Source organism: Nomascus leucogenys, chromosome 5 (assembly GCF_006542625.1).
Source record: "Nomascus leucogenys isolate Asia chromosome 5, Asia_NLE_v1, whole genome shotgun sequence".
In the NCBI taxonomy this organism is placed as follows: Eukaryota; Metazoa; Chordata; class Mammalia; order Primates; family Hylobatidae; genus Nomascus; species Nomascus leucogenys.
This window is the reverse complement of record NC_044385.1, coordinates 64266335-64285974: the sequence shown is the minus strand read 5'-3', so window position 1 is coordinate 64285974 and position 19640 is coordinate 64266335. Positions and strand designations below refer to the sequence as shown.

General features: G+C 36.2%; 1 protein-coding gene across 2 annotated transcripts in view; it reads right to left on the bottom strand.

Moving 5' to 3' along the window:
• Positions 1-19640, bottom strand: part of PSPC1 (paraspeckle component 1) — a 152929-nt gene that overhangs the window by 7166 nt on the left and 126123 nt on the right. The gene's annotated exons all lie outside the window — the stretch shown is intronic.

The window sequence follows — 19640 nt, the reverse complement described above, 5'->3', positions numbered from 1 at the left end:
TCACTTAAAAAAAAAAAAAAAAAATTAGCCAGATGCAGTGGCACATGCCTGTATTCCCAGCTACTCGGGAGGCTGAGACTGGAGGATGGTTTATACCCAGAAGCTCACGGCTGCAGTGAGCTATGATCGCACTACTGTACTCCAGCCTGGGTGACAGAGTGAGATCCTGTCTCAAAAGAAAAAAAGAAAAAGAAAGAAAGAAAGAAACTGCCCTATACTCTAAGAGTTTCTAAGAAACATAAGCTACTCTATACTTAGCAATACTGATCCTAGGAATTTTCCCCAAGAGGAATCAATGCATAATGACTTGTACAAGAGTGTTCATAGTAGCTTTATTCACAATAGCCCCAAAAATAAAAACTGCCCCAAGAGCATATCAACAGAAAACTAGACAGACAAAATGTGACATATTCATTTAATGATATGTCATTGAGCAGAATGAGAACCAAGTACCGATAGATGCAGCCACACAGATGAATTTCAAAAACATTATGTGAAGTGGAAGAAGCCGGAGAGAAAAAAGAGTACATATTGTACCATTACATTTCTATGAAATTCAAAAACAGATTTATCAATGGTGATCAATACACAACAGTGACGTCCTCTAACGTAGGATGGACTGACTACAAAGGAGCTCATAAGACCTTAAGTTTATGAAAACAGTCAAACTGAACAAAATCCAAAAAGTCTGAATAACTGACAGGCTAACCCTAAATTTTAAAAAGCAAAATTTTACATTTTCTTAAAGAAGAGAAAATTATTTGTAAGTTCATGGAGCAACTCAACGTTGAGAAATAAATACCTAAAATAAGGCCATGTTCAAACATAGGAATCATTTATAAATATTAAAAATAACACTGAAGTTTAGATAAATATTAAAGAAATATTAAACATTCCAGTTAGAATGTTAACTTTTTCAGGAAAAAAAATATATATGTATATATGCCATCTTTTCCTCTTAAGATTATATGGTAACGTTTCCTGTAAGTTATCAAAGAAATGTGAAGTTCAGCAAAGACTCATAGTTGAATAAAGTAAATATGATGATTTTATCAAACATAATTAATGACCTCAAAGGAAAAATTAACTCCATTTCAAGTGCCCAGACCTGAAAAATACCAAATTCTAGAGAAAAGGTTGAAATGGATCTTAGAATATCTGTCTGCTTTACCTGCAAGGCAACTGTAGTGAGGCAAGCACTCGTTAGGAAGTGAGACATGTCATTGAAAATTTTCAACCTTAATTTTGTCCCCAAATCCCTACAAAGGCATCGCAAAAACAAAATCCAGAATTTTCTTCTTGTGATCACATGAATTTCTCAAGCATAATAGAAAAAACAAAACAAAAACAATCAAGAAAAAAACTACCATTGATCACTGCATAATCAAGGTAAGTTTTTTAAACCATGATGGACTATAGTAACAATAAATTGCATTTTTTAGTTCAAGAAATTATTATGAACTTACCTGAACAGCCTCCACTATTTTCTTTAAAAGTTCAATATTTCAAGTAAATTACTGCCACAGCCAAGAATCCCACTGTTACTTATTTAATGTATCAATCATGTTCATATATCATGAAAAGCCGCTGGAAACAAATTGTCAAATAATATTCAATAGTTTATTTTACACCACATACGTAAAACCATTTTAAAAATAGCACCTTACTGTTACTTATTTTGAAGATAACATGTGAATCAAATTAGGAAAAATATTTCTTGCAGAATCCATTACATATTCCTGTGCATTAAATAATACCAAAATGTTGTATTGGGGGTAATTACTCAAATATCACTGCAGTGTTACGTGCTGATCATCTGTTTAAATGCAGGGGGAAAACAGGTGTTAATCCGAGTCAGTGATGAGGTCTGATGACCAACCTCAGTCAGGATCCTTTCTTCTGCTGCCCCATCTGGCATGAACTCCTCACTGGGGAACACTACTTCTGAATTAGAAGTGTATCCAATAACTGTATTTACATGAAAATACATTAGGATCATTACATGTTTTAATGGTTTGCTTTAACATAGAATGACGACACATCTTCTAGAAAGAAGACTAAAATCTAAAAACAGAAGGCAAGTTTAAAAAATATCTGTCACATTTTGTAAGTGTACAAAACTTCATTTATTGGTTGCCACAAAGTTTGAGAAATTTAGACTATACAGACCAGGTTACTAGGTAACAGAAAAACAAAGTATAAGAAAAGCCGTAACATGTAGTTGTAAATCTACCATCTCAAACTTTTCCTGCCTCCACATCATTTGTAAATGCAGGAGCTTCCCATCAGCAAAGCTGCATGGCACTGCACCTCATCAGAGCCCAGCCCAACCCTTGGCCCTTGGTAAGGCATTAATAGCATATCCATAAGTGCCATGTGAACCTCAGAATTCCCTGCAGTCCCTTTGTTAGAACACATACTATTTCCCATTTTCAGTCATAATCAGGGTTCATTAAAAGCACTCTCAATAATTTTGCAGTGGTTATTTCAGGAAAAACTATGTGGTATAAAGAAATCCTATTTTGATTCTGCTAATAACTTGTTTATCTTAAACAAATGGCCTGTTCACTAAGCCAATAAAAGCACAGGAAGCACCTCTATGAGGGTATTCACACCTTCAGGAGGTCTCCCTTAACATCTCAGAAGGCCTGAAGGTTGTGTATTAGATAAGAATAATTCAATCTAACAGAAAGAGCACTGAAATTTAACTCCAGATGTTCACATGCTAATGCACAATCACCACTAGTGTAGCAGCAAGAGTAGAGCAAGCAGGCAATAAGCAGATTCTCCAATCAAAAGGAGACTGGAATAAGAGGGTGAAATAAATATGGAATTTTGACCATTCTAGTTTCCTTTTGTGATCATCTATTTATATACCCAAATCCCTAACAAAAAAAACTTACAATGACCTCAAGGTTAAAAATCAGACTTGAGTCTCTCATTTCCCAAAGTTTCCTTTCCTACAGCTGTGGGTTCCATAGACAACTTCCCTTTACATGGCTTCGGAGGCACTGTATCCAGAGCTTTTGTCATTAATATACATAGACATGCTTTCTTTTTGGCCATTACCGCTATACACATCTTATTCTCTCTCCTCTTACATATTTATCTGCCAATAGTGATCTTTGCAGACCAAGCCACCATCACCTCTCTCAACTCTCCTGACTGCTTTGATTCTCGCTCTCCTACACTCAATTCTCTATTAAGTAGCTAATGTAATTCCTCTCTAAAAAGTAAGCTACATCATATCATGACCTGGGCAAAGTCTCTCTGCTGAATTCCCATTTTATTCAGGGAAAAAAAATTCCCAGCTACTGACCACGGCATTGCTCCACATCTTGCATTCTCAACAGAGCAATCTCTCTCCCAAAGGGGAGAAAATTACTTGGGGGAGGGAGAGGACAAAAATCGTACTCTTTTTATGTATGCAGCACAGATTTGACAGATAGACTTACAACCATCCACAGTTATCCAGGTTGTCAACATTTCAGTGGCAGAAGGTCAATTAGGAAAAAAATGTCTAAAAGGCCTTCTGTGGAGGAAGTGATCACAAAAAAAAAATTGAGAAATGTGGATGTATTAAGAATATATACAAATACATCTATGAATACAGAAACTTCTGGAAGGATATGGCAGAAATTAGTAACAGTGGCTGCCCCTGGATAGAGAAGTTGGATGGCTGTTAGATGATACTGAGAAATTTACTATCACTTTGCATCACTTTGTATCTTGATTTCTGTATACCAGGTGCACGTTATTCAAAAAATTCAAAAATATAGTTTATGTATAAATAGTATTTGAAGGCTGTTGATTTTTATTAGGTATTCTTTCTAAAGTGCAATAGTGTAATAAAGATTATTTCTAGATCTCAAAGGAGGATCTGAATGATGGCTATAATGAAGGGCCTATTTAGGTAACTTTTAAAGTTTGAGGAATAAGAGAATGGGGTTAGTCCACTTAGGGTTTCTGTATTTCCTCATGTTGACCACTGACCAAGTATGAATAAAGCCATCTTTAGGGGCGGGCGCGGCGGCTCATGCCTGTAATCCCTGCACTTTGGGAGGCCGAGGTGGACGGATCATCTAAGGTCGGGAGTTCAAGACCAGCCTGGCTAACATGGTGAAACCCCATGTCTATTAAAAATAAAAATAAAAAATTAGCTGAACATAGTGGTGCACGCCTGTAAACCCAGCTACTCAGGAAACTGAGACAGCAGAATCACTTGAACCCAGGAGGCAGAGGTTGTGGTGAGCCGAAACCGCACCACTGCACTCCAGCCTGGGCAACAGAGTAAGACTCCATCTCAAAAAATTAAAATTAATATTAAAAAATAAAGCCATCTTTAGTATTTGTTAATTTCTTTAGGATGTGCATTTCTGTAACTCATCAATGCAACTGCAGTGTTCTATGGAGTTTCAACGGTTTCCACGTATTCCAGTACAAGACTCAAACTCACCAAGCCCTGCAGGGGACACCCAAATCACTCTGTGGATGTACAGAGAGTATCTCAGCCCCCTAACCTATACACACTTGACACTGGCAAACTTTCTGTGTCTCATATTTTCACTTATCAATTGTTGCTTACTTTACTGACAATTCTCTAGCCAAGATCTTTTCCCCGACCATCAGGATTTCCTGGCTGAACTCACTTTCTAGATGGCACAGGGCCCCAACCCTTCCATCTGCCCTTTCTCCTCTTTTTAGCAGCACCAAAATACCTATCATTTGGTTTTTTAAAACCTGTCACCCTTGCCTTCTTTCTTCCACATAAATCCCCTATATTAAGTTAACCACCCAGTCGTGACCATATCATGATCAATCCACATGTCTTGATTTCTGCCCTTCTCCATCCCACTATCCCACATCTCAACTGCTCTTGCTTTCTGCAGTTAAGGCCATTCAAATGCATCCTGCTGCCAATCACTAGGTATATAGTGATTGCAATCTGACTACTGTCATTCTCTTGCCAAAAATCTCCTAATGATTTTTGGAGATTTTTTCAATGGGTCTTTATCACAGAATAAGAATTTAGATTTGTTTTCCAGTCTTGTTTTGGGTTCCTACCAGCTTTCTACACATTTATCAACTGTCAGCCTTTGCTCACAGTGGGCCCACTCTGATCATATCTACTCCCCAAAACAGATGTAGCTCATTTGAAGTTGATACCTCGGTATTTCTACCTCCCCAAATCTCTGGACACACTCACTAAGATAGATACTACTTCCCCTTTTGTTCTGAATGGTCGTCTAATGCTCCTACCTCCAAACAAGAGCATTCTATGAAAATCCTTCCCAACGATTGTATCTTATATGCATTTCTCTTTGCCGAACTCCCTGTAACACACTTATGTTGGGCAATAGGTTTCATGTGTAATCTGTCAAGGTACCAAAGTATACCTAGCACTACTATTGAACTGTACACATAGCAGGTGATTCTTACAGATAATGGGATACTAGATAACCTCCTGTCACACGATGCTGCAAAAACTGATAACAAGATGTATGCTTTATTGAGAACAAGATTCCAACACTTATTTTGTATTGTGTATTCTTGAATTTTTCCTTCCATCTGCCTCTCAATTCATGCATATGTAAGACAAGTCTCAAGTTGACTGTTAAAAGGTGCTACTACCATTATTGATGTTTGTCGTCCTTTTCTTTCTCCCTTAGATCTTTTCTGCATTGTTTCATAATTAATGTGCTGTCTTCTAACATTTATCAGTTGTTTGGAGTTGCTGGAAGACAGGAGCACCTCATATCTACCCCACACTGGCTGCGTTTATCTTCGATAGGGCAAATCCTTGCTGGACAGAGCTTATATTCCATGCCACCCAGACCTACTGTAGAATCAATTATTCCTAATCTATGACTCGAGCGTCTACTAACTCAGCTCAAGCAATCTAGGCCCTTCACAAATATAACAATGACATAATCTCTTGCAATTCATTTATGGACCCTATAGATTGTTTAGAAACCATACAGTGTTCGCTTATTAGTTTATATGGCATCAAAGACACATTCACATTAAATTAGCATTTTAGTACATAAGTTACTTTCAATGGTGCAATAAACTCTTAAATAAACAAAAAAGGAAACTCATTGTAGTATTCCTACACTAGCACCCAGGCTATTTTATGTGTCAGTGTGTGCACTAGCCAAAGGAAAATAACTATTAAAGGACAAACAGAAAGCTTATAGTCAACTGTCAACATGAGCTGTCAGGTGTTCATTTAATAATAATCCAGCCAAGAGCACATCCAACCCAGAGAAGCACTGAGGTCTGAAGGGTACAGTTCTGCTCCGGCTGCTCTAGCCAGCAGCCAGTTCAGACTGGAACAGGAAAAGGCAGGCCTCCAGAGGGAAGCCTAGAGTGAAGACAAAAGCAAAATAAAAACAGGATGATAACAACTATGCAAAATTAAGGAAATGGTAAAGACACTGAACACTGGGAGAACACACATGAAAATTTTATGTAATCAAATATATATTTCATACTATAGATTAGCTATATAGAAAAAAATGAGTTTTGGTGAACTAGAGTTAATTCCATTTATTTATGCTCCAAAAGTACTTAAGACTATATACTACTATAATGTGATTATTAACCAAAATTATATCATAATGTCAACTTGAACGTTTTAAAAACCCTTTGCATATGCTGAATTATACATTTAATCCCAAGTTCTCATCATCTCTTGTCAAGGAGAGAAGAAAAAAACAATGCTTCTTGCAGAGGTCAGGTCCCCAGACTTGGTGGCATTCCCATTCTTCCTAACTCGTACTTACTATAAAACAGAGAGCCCAGGGGATGCTGAAAAGAATATAACTGACATATTTCACAAACAGAGACTAAAACCAAAATGCAGGAACTGAGTAATGTCTACCATATAACTAAGAAAAATGTTAATCTGGTCTGTTCTTAGAAAACATTTGAAATCACCATTTGTAAAAGCAATCCAAAAAAGCAATGCCGATTTTACAGGCAATGTTTTAAATTCCTATAACACATCCAACTGAACAGTAATAAATATGAGGTCCAGGACCATGATAAAGGAAGCAAGCAACTGAAAAAAAGGATAGGGCAGAGGGAAACTGGTAACTCTTAAGAACTCCTCAGAGTACCTGAGTAACTATCCACTCATAAACAGGGACTATTCCCAGCTACTCAGGAGGCTGAGGCAGGAGAATGACATGAACCCGGGAGGCGGAGCTTGCAGTGAGCCCAGATTGCGCCACTGCACTCTAGCCTGGGCAACAGAGTGAGACTCCGTCTCAAAAAAAAAAAAAAAAAAAAAAAAAAAAAAACAGGGACTATTAACATTAAAGACCAAGTCTCAAACTACTAATTACATGCTTTTTCTCCTCCCAGTATTTGTAAAAGAGTTTTTCAATCTATGTCAGTACAATATATCCAATGTATCAAAACCTGAGAGGATTAGGTGTCCCCTTCATCACATACAATTTTTACTGAATTATTTCTCCTGCAAATCTTAGCCACAGTCATCTTGAAGTTCAATTACTGGAAGAATTAACTAGACCATCAATGTCTGAAGAAGTATATATAATGATCACCTATAGAAACTGTATATGGATAATCACATCAACAATGAGTTCTAGTTGCTACATTTTGCTAGAAGACCCTTCTGAGCATTTCCTGACGAGTTGCTCCTAGCAGTGAACCTCTCCCATTTGTGTTGGTTCTGCTTTTCTCTTCAATGTATAACAAAGGAAGAAAAGGTGTGAGAGAAAAACAAATACAGAAACTTATAAATCCGGTAGCCTTCATTTAAAACTCAATTAGAAAAAGTCTACTTTCCTGGAGAAAGCTCAGGTAGGCGTTTTAAACTTACTTCCAGGTCCTCTGGTCTTCTTACTGCTTGGGGTTCCACCAAGACCAAACACCATTGTATTTGGTATAGCCAATCAATACAAAGAACATACGCCGTGATTTTAGTTCTAAATTTTATATTGATCATTGAAAACAAGTCTTCTCCCATTCCGCCAACCTCATTCCACTCTCTGGTCCCACACAGCAGGATATGTTAACTCCTATCTATCCATCCCAACTTTCTTCTCTTTCCTCTTTAGACAGGGCACATACTCTACCAATGTCTATCAAGAGCTGGACTATTTACTTGTCCTCCCTGCTGGCTATTCTTACGCTGACCCTTTAGTATAATGGAGTTGTCTAAGAATTTCTTTATGCACTTTCTTCTCCCAATTTTTCTTTTGCCACTTACTAGACTTCAAACTCAAAGAAGGTAGGGACAATGTCTATTTTCTTCACTATCATATGCACAGACTGAGACAAAAATGTTCAATAAAAATTTATTGAACGAATAAACAATCTGCGACACTCATCCAAACACTTTAATTGGTACTAAAAACTCTACTCCTAAATCCATACCATGACTCCGTTTTTCCTCCTCAAAATTTTCTCAGATCAGTTCAATACCAAATGTCAAACACTGTGTGAACATTGACAAAGATGGGGAAAAAAAGTAGGCATTGCTGGGCACAGTGGCTCACACGTGTGATCCCAGCACTTTGGGAGACCAAGGTGGGAGGATCGTTTGAGACAAGGAGTTTGAGACCAGCCTGGGAGCCTGGGCAACACAGTGAGACCCTGTCTCTATAACATTTTTTTAAAAAAGTAGCTAGGCATGGTGGCATGCACCTGTGGTCCCTACTACTGAGGTGGGATGATCACTTGGGCCTAGGAGTTTGAGGCTGCGGTGAGCTATGATTACACCACTGCACTCCAGCCTGAGTGACAGAGTGAGACCCTGTCTCGAAAAAAGACAAAGTAGGCACAATGAGCAAATAAATATACTGATAAAATTGACATGAATGAAAAGAGTTGATGTGAAACTGTTCTGAGAAAGGCACTTATAAGAGATTTACAAAGGCCGGGCGTGGTGGGTCATTGCCTGTAATCCCAGCACTTTGGGAGGCCAAGGTAGGCGGATCACTTGAGGTCAGGAGTTCAAGACCAGCCTGGCCAACGTGGTGAAACCTTGTCCCTACAAAAATACAAATACTAGCCGGGCATGGTGGCAGGTGCCTGTAGTTCCAGCTTCTTGGGAGGCTGAGGCAGGAGAATCACTTGAACCTGGGAGGTGGATGTTGCAGTGAGCAGAGATTGCACCACTGTACCCTAGACTGAGTGACAGAGCGAGACCCCATCTCAAAAAAGACAGAGACCTACAAAAATATCTGGGAGACAGAGGAACCACCTTAGAGTTTAGTGAGCAAGCAGGGAGGGATGGAGGTAGATGAGGTTGGAAAGGCAGACCAAATCAGATAAAGTCCTGTGGTCTACCATGTAGTTGTGATTTAATTCAGATGGGAAACTACTGTTTGGAAAAGAAAAGGAAGCAGAATCTGAGTCATGTTTTGTTTATTTATTTACTTTTGAGATAAAGTCTCACTCTATTGCCCAGGCTGGAGTGCAGTGGTGTGATCTCAGCTCGCTGCAACCTCCGCCTCCCGGGTTCAAGCGATTCTCCTGCCTCAGCCTCCCGAGTAGCTGGACCCACAGGCTTGTGTCACCATGCCCGGCTACTCTTTTAGTAGAGATGGAGTTTTGCCATCTTGCCCAGGCTAGTCTCAACTTGTGAACTCAAGTGATCCACCCACCTTGACCTCCCAAAGTGCTCAGATTACAGCATGTCACTGCGCCCACCCGGCCAAGTCTTGTTTTAGAATGATGCATTTTGTGGAGAATAAGTTGCAAGAGCAAAAGTAAAAACAGGACGAGTTAGGAATGTATCATAGTCATCTTTGGTGACAGATGGTAGGTCCTGAGAGAGAATATATTTACCAGGCAGATTTTCCACAGTTTTAAAAATCCCAATCAACCACCTAAAAGCACTCAAAACCAAAACATTCAAAAAATCAAATGGATTATGCCCTCCTCTCCCTCTAGCAGCTACATCAATCACCTCACCGTCGACCCTGAACACACTTACCTTTGGTGTCTCTGTTCATAGTATCCTCAACCCATCATTCAAACCAGAAACCCCTAGGACATTTTCCATCTCCCTCCTCCACCCTCCCAATACACTAGAAACAGCTGAAGTCACTATACCTCTGAATTACTCTTATCTGGAATCTGAACAATCCTGACACTAAAGATCCTTTCAAATTCAGTGCAGGGAGGCTTGGGCTGGATCCCTGATCTACGTGGTCTCTCTGCTCCAGAACACTGCTTCCAGTCCAGTCACTCTTACACTTAACATAGTTATTTCAAGTTGTAATAATGGGGCTTATCCTTATTCGCAGTCACCTAAAAGGTAAATAAAGGTCTAAACTCCTTAACAGTGATCAATCATAATCTTATCTCAACTTTACTTCTCTTCTCTGCTACCAGTCTTAGCTCCCTCCCCTTAGACAGCTTAGTGCCTCACCAGCCTGTGACCACATCATGTTGCCACCCCACAATGCTCCCTACCCTCTCATGCAAAAAGCCTGCAACTATCAAGTATCTACTCACCTTCAGGACCTGCTCAAACGCTATCATCTTAGTGAAATCTTCCCAGTCTCCCCAAAGTAAGTGAACTATTTGCGTCTGGGTTTTCAAAGAACTTTCTATGCCCTTTATTACGACAACTTGGTCAGTTTCCTTACAACTCTACATATACCCATTAAACTTCAAATCTTGAGAGAAAAGGACCATATTTTGTTCGTTTTGGTATCCTCATTTGTAAACACTGTGTCTGTTATACAGCTGGTGTCATTCATTCACCAAGCAAATACCTAACAAGGACTTGCTAGGAAATTAAGATGAATTACTAAATGACGGATATTCTAGAAGGAATAAAATAAATATATAAACAAGATAACCTCACACAAATGTTTTAAGAGAAATCTTGTATGTACGACCAAACCTTTTCAGGACTTAAAACATTTGCTTAAAAATGTTATGGATAGTATCAAGGTGATAGCAAACACAAAAGGAAAGTAACAAAGTGAAATGGGTGTAAAACTTAATGTGTACTATTTCTTTCCTGAGAACTTGGTGCTCCAACTCCTTCCCTGCAGGACAGCAAACACCAAGTAATTAAGCTCAGGAAACTAATCTCACACTGACACTTAACTATGAATATATACTTAAACTTGGCCAGGCGCGGTGGCTCACTCCTGTAATCCCAGCACTTTGGGAGGCCAAGATGGGTGGATCACGAGGTCAGGAGATCGAGACCATGCTGGCTAACACGGTGAAACCCCATCTCTACTAAAAATACAAAAAATTAGCCGGGCATGGTGGCAGGTGCCTGTAGTCCCAGCTACTTGGGAGGTTGAGGCAGGAGAATGGCGTGAACCCAGGAGGCGGAGCCTGCAGTGAGCCGAGATCGCACCACTGCACTCCAGCCTGGGTGACAGAGTGAGACTCTGTCTCAAACAAACAAACAAACAAAAAAATATATACACACACACACACACACAAACTTTAAATTTCAACATTATTCATTTTTAAAGGTAACAATAAGTTACATAATTATAGCCTATGTAATAGGATTCAGAGATTACAATCATTGAAAGGAAAAAATTAAAATGTGACTAAATTACTCTTCTAAGATCAGGGTCAAGAAAAATATTTCAAACCACATGTGAAATATTAAACTTCCTAGAAGCCACATTAAAGGAGAGAAAAAAGCAACAGGTAAAATTAGCTTAATTATATATTTTATTGAACCCAATGTAGCCAAAATATTATCACTTTGGCATATGCCGCATTTAAAAGTTGAGAAATTTTACATTCTTTGTAAGTCTGCAAATCTAATTCAGATGCAAAATTTTCCTCAAAAATACTTATCTGTATTTAGATTACATAAAATCAAACATACAAAAGTAGAGTAATATAATCAAGTCGTTCCAAGTATGCTTAATATTCTATCAATAACTGAATTTAAGTCAATTACAATAAAAACTTCAGTTCCTCATCTCACTAGTCCCATTCCAAGGACTCAACAGCCAAATGCCACTACTACTAGGACGGTTCAGCTTCAGGCAGAACTGCGGCTGCTTACTTCAGCACAACTCAATTCGATGAGCACAAACTAAATAAAAATCATTTTCTTTCCCCTTTGTCTCCTAAGATAGCTATTTTCTAGGCCCCTTAACTAAAAGGGTAGCTGTCATTTTCTCTACTGCCTTTATCGCTACATGGTAAGATATTATTTGTCACTCTATTACACAAATGCTATCAGGGCAAAGGATTGGTCCACTGTGTTCACACTTCAAACTGCAAGAAACTACAGTCTACATAGCAAACTGTAGGAAGTCAGTATGTAACTAAGAGAGTTTCAAGCATTGCTAAATTATTTAACATGTGTATCTATGCTGTGTTTATGACCTACAGAAAAGAAATGGAAACTGGCTGTGATAGGGTAGTCTTCTATATTATTCAAGTAATTCCAAAATAATTCAAACTATGAGATCTATATTTTCAACCAACCTAGGGAATATTTCATCCATTCGTATGTCAAAAAGTTCATGACATGAACCCCTATACTTTAGTTGACTTTAAGGCCTGCAGCACAAACAGCAGAACATAAGTTAAGTACATTATATTGCAAAGCAGAGTCTAAGAACGTAAACACACTTTTTCTACATTGTACTTCCCAGCCCTAAAACTTGGAGCATGTTATTTTCCACAAACTGCCCATCTTCCACTAATTTTTTAAAAAAATTTAATGGCTCCAGATAAAGGGCAATGTAGCACAATACACAGCCAAGAAACAAAAGTAGTAGTCTTATTTTTCCCAATTAATAATCATGCATAAATCTACATACTAGCAACAGATCCAATATAAAGTTCTATGGCTGCCCAGTAAGGTAATGCTAGAGCTGTTAAATATGCATGCCGGTGGGGGAGGGAACCACATTCCAATCAGAAGACTTCAGGAATGTATAAGATCACACAAAGTAAAAACTCAAGGCAGGTCCCTTTTTAAATTTTTATCATTTTTTTTTCTGTATTCATGTACCAAGAATAAAAGTTAAACACTGATTTTTGTAGAGATATAACTCATTTTGGTGTCACAGGAGTTAAAAATAATCATTTCTTGACTGAAGACAATTAGTAATACATAACAGGAAAAACTGTGAAAAAGTCTACTATCAACATATTTTTTTTTTTAGAAGACATAAAAAAAAAGTCTTACTCTCATTAGGCTGCCTGAGAATTCCTCAGTTGGAAAATAGGTTAATAAGCCACCTTGGGGTAGAAGGAGCCTAATGTCGTAGACCTCGGCCTCCATGGAGCAAGGAATCTGACTCTGAACAGAAAAACTGGGGGAAGGGTGTGGTTCGTGCAATGTTAAAAGATAACACTGATTGCACCTTCTCCAAACCAAACCCATTTATGTTCACAAAAATCTCAAAAATGGTTGATTAATGTGGAAAACTGAGAAGATACCAAATTCTATTTTAGGGTAGTTTTTGGGAAGCAGAGTCAGTGAGTCCCCAGGTGATATCCGGATTACAATTAAGAAACAAATCTCTATACTTAAGTATTTCCTACATGTAGATATTCTTAACATACACACATCAAAGTCAATGTTATAGAATCTACTTTCTGGGATATTAAAGGCTTGAAATCAGGTGACTGTTTCTTTGCACTGGTACAGTCACAATTTTTTGGAACAAACAACTGTCAACACAGCAAATATATGCTCTCGTTATGAACCAATTTAATTTTTTATTGTGCTGCATAATTTTGAGTGGGCCTTGATCACACACACACACACACACACACACACACACACATATCTGAAGCTACAAATAAAATGTTTTTATATATATACTTATGGTCTTGGGAAATACACTTATCAAATCTTTTATCTTCAAGCTAGAAAAGCAAAACAAGCTTACACCAAAGAGAAAGTCAGGCCATCATTTTAATCCACCAAACTATCATTCTATTCATATTCACCAGGAGGGTAAGTAGACAGGACAGTTTTCTAGCACCTTCATCCAGCAGCCAGAAGCATGTCCAAACAGACTGATACAAAAACAATTACATTATTTCATCTCATACTGGTATGCTGAGAATCTGCTAAGAGGAAACTTGTTTCAAAAAATCTTCAAAGCACATTTCTCCATATATCCTCTTCATTTGAATTAAATTGGTTTTAAAATCCTAGTTCAAAAATGTATGATAAATGACTTTGCGCATTAAATAACACTCAATAGCTAATATGTTTCCTAGTCAGAAATAATGGACTTTTGCAGTGCTTATCAACTGGCAATAGCTGTAAATGTCTGAGGGTGTTTTGACTGTCAGGGATATTATCCAATCTACAGTGTACTGGGACAGTCAACTACAGCAACAACAAAAATCACAATCAGAATAGCCTCTTTTGAGGCACAATATCTGAAAACAGATGCTCAAAGGGGTTCTTACAAACAGCAGCAGCGTCATAACATAGGAACTTACTAGAAATGCATGTTCTTTGGCTCCACCTGAGACCTACAGACCACTGTGGAATAAAGTCCAGAGAACTGTGTTTTAATGAGCCTCCCAGGTGATTCTAATGCATACTGAAGTGTGAGAACCACTAACTTCAGAAGGATGTCTGTGGCTGCTGTCCCTTAATTTAGAGGACAAATTTTTTTCCACCGTTGTATCTTAAGCCCTAGAAAACTAACCAATACACAGTAGGTCCCCTTGATACATGCTGTTACAATGAATTAATGGATATAGTGAAATTGTGAATGACATGGCACCTCATAAAATCTTCTATGACTAAGAAAAGTTTTTGTAGACAATTACTCCCATTACCATTTTCAGTTATCTGAACTTTTCACTCCAAAGTTATCCTAATGTGTAAAGCATTCAAGTCTGGGAACATATTTTCTAATCAACTCAAACAATTAACATACACTGAGTAACCACTAGGCAAGTTACTATTATTGCCTCTAACACCAAAAAGGTCAGAAATGACTAAAAGTCATACAGAATGACTATGTAGAACTTAGTTTACTTTTTCTCAATACATAAAAACACCAGGAAACATATTTAAATCTAAGGAATGTCTGAAACTTTATACTGATTTACATTATCTAATAATGTAAAAATATTCTGAGGAAAAATTAACCACGAAAGGTACACTAAGATGTTTTCTCAATTTTCACATAAGAAATAATACAAATAACTTGCAAAAAGTAAATTATTTAAATAACCATAAAGATAATAATGTAAATAACTTGTATTCCAAACATGGCAAAGTGAACAGGCACAGGATTATATATTTACATAATTCTTCTAAACATTCACATAAGCCTGGTTGATTGACAAACATAATGCCCTTTTGCATAAAAGCAGCTAGAACAGGAAAGAATGTATCAGAGATCCAGTCAGAGAGAAAACATAAAACATAATGAATGAATGTGGCTACTTATTTAAGTTATGACACTAGCTTATATACGCATAATTCCTTACATGAGATGTACAATATATAAATAAAAATGTGAAGTTGTCTTGGTGTAATAAAGAGCTAGAAAAAATTTTAGATAAAAATTTAGACAATGAAATAAAAACAAAAATTAAGATAAAATTTAGATTAAGGTATCTATTTCAAAGTCTTCAACACCATCAACAAAACATTTATACAGAGCATTTAACAAATATAAGGTCCACTTATATTACTATCAACACAATGTAGGACCTCGTATTTAATGAATAATTTGTCTTATTGACTAAACTTATATTAAAATATGAAGAAAATCTAAAATGAAATGTGTTCAAACTAAGTACACTTCCACTTAAACCTACTTAATTCTAATTCTATTCTTAATTTTGAGACTGAACTACCTCACATGAAATTTGAGTGATTTATATTCCACAAGACAGAACTGAAATTTTATTTATGTGTACAAGCAGAATACCATCTCTTTTAAAGTTCATCTGATTAAATGAGAAAGGCAAATTTAAAAAGAACAATTCTGACAAACTTCTTTTAAAAATACAGTATCTTTTGCAGAGGAGGGAACTGATAGTGACAATGGTAACTGAAGCCATAAAATTTTCTTGAAAAAGATTTTGTTTAATGTGTATGTATAAACTCTGGCTATATAACATTAAGAATTTCAGTATCTTCAATCTGGAAATAACAGACTTCTGTTATTCAAAAGGAAAACAAAATGTCATAAAATAGAAAAAACACATACAATGTTAATTTCATCAGGTAAAAAAAAGTGTAATCAAATAGTAAGTTTCAACAAAGAGGAATCCTTAGAGATATTTATATTCTAAATGGTTTTACAGAAAAAAAGGTCAAATAAAATCAGAAAACTACAGTTTTGTGGTAAGCCTTTAAACACTGTCTTACAAGCTTCAAATTTCAATCATTAATATTGTTATTCCATAATCAAGGAAACAAAAACAAATTCAAAATGTTCTCACAACACATAGAAGACACTACTTTTGATATTTATTTTTTTAATTTTTTTATTTTTTTTAGAGACGAGGTCTCACTACAACTGCCCAGGCTCATCTCAGCTTTTGGTATTTAAAAAAATCCAGATTTTAAACATTAGACACTATAAATTTTTTTCTGCATTTTTTTTTTCATTATTTCCCCAGAGTAACAGTCCATAAATTAACTGATGGGTACTCACTTAGGAAATGGCAGACATACTTCATTTTACACCACCAGAAAAACATGTAAAGTGAACAGAGAAAAATGATTTTAATTTTTAAAATTCAGTAATGAAAGCTGCTGGAAACAAAATGCCCTTGTAAAGCATAAGACTACTCCCAATTCATTGAATCATATGATTTGCTTAGAATGAAATATTTCCATACTGGGCTACTTAAGAGGTGGACTCTTTTGATTTCAGGAAATGAATCTTCATCAGTATGAAATTAACCTAAAAATGTTTTTAGGAGGCATGTGTTGAAATATTTAGGGGAGAAGTAACATCAAGTCTGCTACTTACTTTGAAGTAGTTTGCCATCCCCCCAAAAAGTCCATGCCTAAAAACATCTATCAACACAGGAAAACATGAACAACTGTTGAATTAGAAGATATGTATATGGGTGTTTACTGTCTTATTCTTGAAAATAAGAAGTCTGACTTTTTATATCACTGCTATCCTCTGACACCTCAGAAGTATATTTTAACACATTAGATGTTGTAACAAAACTCTGAACACCTACAGAAAACACTTAAATAATACCTTACTCCCCAGGAACTTCCTCCATTTTTTCAAAATGATGTGGCCCATTTATTTTTGACTAGTACCATCTGACACTAAATCTCAACCCCTTTTTAAAGCTTTTACCATAGTATGATCACATCCTTTCATAAAGCTTACTTAATTTCAATCACATATGTCCTTTTTCTCATTCAGAATCTATGTTGTAATTATCAACCTAATCCCCATTTACTAATTATTGACTACTAATCATTCACATTGCTATTTAGCAATCATTAGAGACTCTTCATGTAAGTAGCAAGTTACTGAAATATTCAACAAGTATGTTTCTAAACAAACTGTAAAGGTATTATTTCAAATAGTGTTTGAAAAACAAGAGCCAAAGTTTCAGTCACTGTCCTTGTTCACAATTCCTATTTTTATTAAATGGCAATTCCAGCTAAAACAGACATTGTTCCCCTAATATTACTGATATTTCAGGATTAAAAATATTCAATCTCTTTCTCTGAGTGCTCAGCACTGATTTCACACAGAAAAATAAAAAAAAATCTCAAGGAAGAATAGCAAATTGAATTTTGCAAAAACACAAGTGAATCAGTTTTTTTAAAATCTGCATCTGTCAAGAAAAAAAGATATGCATTTATTTACAAAATATACAAAAATGGGGGAAATTCCAACAACATATAGTACTAGAATAAAACTATTAGGAAAACAGATATTCCTTTATTTTATACACACTAATTACAAGTAGCACATGAAACATTAAGTCCTGAAGACTTTAAACTCAGTACTTCAAATCATGACACAAACTATCATAATATTGTTATATATTAAAATTGTTTCATATTACTTTTTATGAAAACAGATAGCATATATGACAACTTCATACTTACTTAGAAAGCTAACACTACTGAATTTCCTCTTTATTTTTGAATCTACCACTTTTAAGCAGATGATATTCAAAAATCTTCCTTGGTATACTAATTCATAAGAAAAAAAAATTGACTGAACCAGCCACAAAGTTTAACTATACAAAAACACTAAAAACACGGAATAACTGGGAGTTCAGAGATGCTCCACTTGACTGTCACACAGAAGCTGACTGCTCCCAGCGTAAACTTGGTAAAGCCGGAACAAGGATTTTCTTGATGCCGGGAAAAAGTTGTGTAGAACTCTGTTCTTGGTGCCAGAGTTGAGCCTGGACACTAGGATGTTCAGGAGATTAAGACATCTTTTTGTGCACTGGCCTTCAAGTGTTCTTGAATGAATCATACAGAATTTCACAGCCTTGGCCAAAGGTACCTTGGTTTAACATCAAAGGATCAAGTTTCTCCCAATCATATTTCAGCTTTGAAGTGAAATACAATGCTAAAAATTACCTGAGAATTATATGAATAAAATATAGATGACGGGAAAGGTAGATTTAAGTGCAACAGATATCACTGAAAAACTGTAATCAATGTTAAAATTCCCCATATCCCAATTAATGTCACAAATTAAAGCAAATCCCACTCTCCATCACCTCATACTTATGAGAAACATGAGAATAGTCTTTGACTATTATTTTGCAATCTCCAAATCATGTTTTCAAAGAACTGTCAAAAACAGAAACCTATGAATACCGCAAATTTTAGAAAATAGTTCCATCCACACTGTGTATCTAAAAAATAGCAGAACATGAAAGAGTATGTATGAAAATTTTAATTAGTATAAAAGAACGCATCAATTATGCTTTACAACCAACTGCTTTTATGCAAAAATTGTTTCTTTCCAAACTACACCTTCCAGCAAAACAGACACCACTATTTACATACTGTTTATTTTAAAATAGCATATTATCTTTCAGAAAGGCGCTGAAAGCATGATATAGCAAACCATTGTGATGTTTTATGAGAAAGAGCTATGCTATGATCAGTGTCTGATGAATTAGATTTGTGGTATGAGTCATATGATTCCTTAAATGTAATTTTAAATAAACATAACCAACATACACATTTTTAAATATAGTTATGACTCTGTTTTGCAATAAACATTATAATGTGATAAAATCAGTTTCTCCCTAGTATTGAAAATCAAAATAGGTATTTGATAGTAAAGGGAGCTAATCAGATTCCAATGACTCTAGCCATTCTCAAGTAATTCTCTGCTTTTTAAAATCACCTCTTGAACGGTACTCCTTGGATGTCTCAGCATTATCTTGAAAAACACAAACAAACAATTAAAAAAAACCCTGCCATTCCTTGGAGACAAATGGTCCTAACCCATCAGACAAGTTTTACTGGAGAAATGTCCAAATTTTAGGGAAATATTTGACACTGCAGAGTCAAGCCATCTTTTAATACTTCTAGAAACCTACATTCTCAAGAAATGCCTAATTCACCACAAATCACACAGCAAATCCTCACTTCACAGCCAACCCAACAGTATTGTTTTATTTTAAAGAATGTTTAACACTAACTGTACGATAATAATCAG